Genomic DNA, 3974 nt, shown 5'->3' on the forward strand with positions numbered 1-3974 from the left:
GAGGGATCTCAGCTCGGCAGAAGGCAGAGGGATCTCAGCTCCGAGGGTAGAAGGCAGAGCGATCTCGGCTCTGAGGGCAGAAGGCAGAGGGATCTCAGCTCCGAGGGCAGAAGGCAGAGGGATCTCGGATCCGAGGGCAGAAGGCAGAGGGATCTCGGATCCGAGGGCAGAAGGCAGAGGGATCTCAGCTCGGCAGAAGGCAGAGGGATCTCAGCTCGGCAGAAGGCAGAGGGATCTCAGCTCCGAGGGTAGAAGGCAGAGCGATCTCGGCTCTGAGGGCAGAAGGCAGAGGGATCTCAGCTCGGCAGAAGGCAGAGGGATCTCAGCTGCAGGGGAAGCAAGCAGCTCGATCTCAGTTCCAAGGGTTCCTACTTCCAATCAGCTCACTCCCTGACCAGTTCAGCTAAGATCCAGGATCTTCCTCGCGCTCTCAGGGCCAGGCCCTCAGATCTCTTCTCCCCAAGCCCGGCCCTCCATCACGTGACATGCCTTGGCCACTGAAATGACTCCTTTCCACTCTAGACCCCTCCCAGGCCTCCACACTCCACCCCAGGGCTCAAATTCCACCTGGGTCTCCACCCACCCAGCTAGTCATCTGGGAGAGTCCCCCTCCCACCGCCTCCCTCCCCGCCCTGCTTTGGAACTCAGACCCTCCAGTTCCTAAGTAGAATCTCCCGGCCTTCTTCCAGCTCTCCCTCTGCTACACTCTTCTTTCAAATTAGGGACACCCAGGTCCTTCCTCCCTCCCTCCCAATTTCTCTCCCCGTATGCCTCGCCACCAGGCAGGCCGTCTTCCCTGCAGTCTGGACCCCAGACTTACCGACCCCAATTTCACTGTCTCTTCCAATCTGGACTCTGGGGGGGTGTAATGGAAATGAAATCTGAAGATCCCTTTGTATTGCTAACCTGACACCTACTTAGCACCTAGTTTCCAATTAAGCCTCCGTTAAAGAAACAGAAGGTACGAGCCCCTGTTGCTGACGTAACAGGAAGGGGCTGACCCGGGAAGGCAATACTGTGTTTAAGGAAAACCCCAGCTGGGAAGGTCAGAATTGCCTGGGGACTTGTGGTGGTGGAGTTGGAGCTGCCAGAGGAGGCGTGACTGTGGTGTCATTTTTTTCTGTTTGTGGCTTTAAGCCTTGACTTCCCAGGAATAGAGACTGTGAAGGATTTAAGGTGGACTGGACACTGTAAGCTTCAGCGTGGGACAGGAGCAGCATGGAGAGCTGGACAAGGACCTGGGAGATGTCTGCCTTTGCGCCCAGGTGACAGTCTGGTGAATCCAAGTAGGACCTGGGACCATGGAAAGGGATCCAGGGAATCTGAGAAAAGACCCCGAGTCAAGCTGAAAGAAGACGTTACTTGGATACTGTGTCCTGACTGAGAAGATTGTGATTTATTGTGACCTAGGGGTGGAGAACTTTGACTTTTGTACTTTGTGATTGAATTAAGGATTTTGTAATTGACATGTACTTTGTTTATGATTGGAGATTAAATTGAGACTATTCCAGGGGTAGAGTACTTTGACTTTTGATTTTGTGTCCCTTAAGGCAAGCCTCCTTAAGGATGATTGAATGATTGTTACTAAATGATTGTACTTCGGTGAAAACTATGTGACAATTTTAGCGATAAGTTGTTGAGTTGTGACAAGGTGAAGGCTGTATTTTGATTTTCTGTGATAAGTTGTAGCATTATGAATGCTGTGCCTTAATTTAATGTGAATGTTTTGTTCTGATTTATTATTGAATAAATTGAATGTTCACTGTGCTATGTAATCAGAACCTTGAAGCTATTCACAACAGCAGCCTCCTGGAAAGCTGCTCGTGCTTGGCTTTACAGGGGTCAGTGGTGGCCAGGAGGGAGCAGTGGGGGGGCAGAAGGAGCTGAGTCCATCTATGAAGTGGTCATACAGTCACATCTAGAGTTGGCAGGGACTCCAGAGGCATCAAGCCTACCTCCCCTTATTTTACAGACAGGAAAACCGAGCCCCAGAGAAGTGAAGGATTTGGCCCAATGTCACCCAAATCATACATGTTGGAGGCAGGATTTCAACCCTGACTGGACATCAGGAGTCATGGGCTTAGGCCCCTGTAATGGGAATTTGAAGATCTTCCCTGCCCCTTAATAGACCTGGGAGAAGTTTAAAGACCTCCCCTGCTTTGAAAGTAAACTCTGCCCCCCTAATAGGCTGACTGTAGTCACATGGAGGCTGTGATGGAGGGAATTTGCTGAAGGGAAGCAGAGCCCACAGGAAACTGGGGAGTCAGAGCTAGAGAGAGGTGGGAGAGAGGTTTGTGAGTAAATGTTGATCTTATATTGGTTTGTGGGAAGGCTAAAGGATGCTGTGGCTCTCAGCATGATTATGGACTCTGAATATCTTGGGTACTTCAGCTTAGTGGTTTTGGGATTGCGTTTTCTGGTATCTAAATAAATGCTTTAGTTCTATCCTCTATCTGGAGAGTCTGGCATATTTTGTGATGGAACATCATGTGATACTTATAGTCATGGTCTTAATCATGATTGTAGGCTCTGTAAATATTGCATTGGCGCTACAGCCCCTCATTTGGCCCTCCTGGACAGAGCTAGCTCAGCTCTGGGAAAAGCCTTTGGGCTTTGTTAGCCTGTGGCCCACTTCCCCAGCAAAGGAAGGAGCACAAGCTTGGCGTTAGAGGCTCCTTCCCACCTGGGCTCACCCGCCTACCTTCCTCCAGGTGAGTCGAATTTCAGCCTTTTTGGACTCTTCATTCTGGCGGCATCATTAGGGGCAGCTCATCATGCAGTGGGAGGAGATCTGAGTTCAGATCCAGGCTCAGACACTGCCTAGATGTGTAACTCTGGGCAAATAACCTCAGTTTCTGCCTCACTTTCCTCAGCTGTGAAATGGAGATTATAACAGTACGTCCCTCGAAGGGTAGTTGTGAGGATCCAATGAGATAATAATTGTATGGCATTTACCTTTGTCACACAGTAGGTGCTGTGTCAATGCTTCCTCCTCCCCCCCCATCCCAGATTCCCAGAATGCCCTTTTCTGCCTGCTCCCATGATGCATTTAAGGCCAGCACAGATGTCTCTGACCCAGGGAGCCTGTCCCGCCTCCATGGTGGGTACTTGCCAAATGTTAGCTCTCAGCAGCCTCATCACCCACATCTCAGATGTTTCTGTGTCGCCCCAGTCTGATGGGGTCTGCAGCATGAAATGGGCTTTTTTCTCCCCACCTCTCACCAGCCAGGCATGTGCACCAGAGGTTCCTGGCCTCAGTTTCCCTTGTTTAATGCTCTCCATTCCCACTGTTGGAGTCACTGTCTATCTGGTTTTCCTGTTTTTTTTTTTTATTTGAACCTCTGTCTGTTAGGCTCAAAATGTGCTTCCTGCTAGGCTCCTCCTCTTTGCCATCTCCCATTCTGGGAGCTGTCCCAAAGGAAAAAAGGAAGAAGAAAGCCAGCAGTATTGATCGGTGTGTCCACCCAAAGAATACACAGTGAAACTTGGGTTTAGGACTTATGTCAGCCTCAGCCTTGGATTATTTCAGTTAGGACTCTCGCCATTGGTCCTATTCATGTGCTGCTCAATGAAAATAGAGAAAACCATGAAACTAGGCATAGTGCCAATGCAATATTTACAGCACCCATGATCACAGTAAAGATCGTGACTATAAGTATTACATGATGTTTGATTGCAAAATATACCAGATTCTCCAGATAGAGGATAGAATTAAAGCATTTATTTAGACACCAGAAAACTGAATCCTAAAACCAGTAAGCTCAAGTACCAAAGATATTAAGAGGCCATAATAACACTGAGAGCCACAGCATCCTTTAGCCTTCCCACAAACCAATACAAGATCAATATTTACTCACAAACCTCTCTATCTCCTTGCCTGAGTACCTCTCTCTCCCATATCTCTAGCTCTGACTCCCAGCTTCCTGTGGGCACTGTTGTGCCCTTCAGCAAATTCCCTCCATCACAGGCTCCAT

General features: G+C 49.1%; 1 long non-coding RNA gene and 1 pseudogene across 1 annotated transcript; one reads left to right on the forward strand and one right to left on the reverse strand.

Annotated features, from left to right (window-relative positions):
* Positions 1 to 952, reverse strand: part of LOC138171024 (zinc finger protein 850-like) — a 113494-nt pseudogene extending 112542 nt beyond the window's left edge.
* Positions 833 to 1771, forward strand: LOC138171027 (uncharacterized). The gene is made up of 2 exons (XR_011170792.1): positions 833 to 961; positions 1138 to 1771. It is a non-coding gene; the product is annotated as an uncharacterized lncRNA (long non-coding RNA).
* Positions 1772 to 3974: the final 2203 nt, after the last annotated feature.

Source organism: Petaurus breviceps, unplaced genomic scaffold (genome assembly GCF_028583685.1).
Source record: "Petaurus breviceps papuanus isolate PSGF00001 unplaced genomic scaffold, PetGlider_PUasm1.0 404, whole genome shotgun sequence".
NCBI lineage: Eukaryota > Metazoa > Chordata > Mammalia > Diprotodontia > Petauridae > Petaurus > Petaurus breviceps.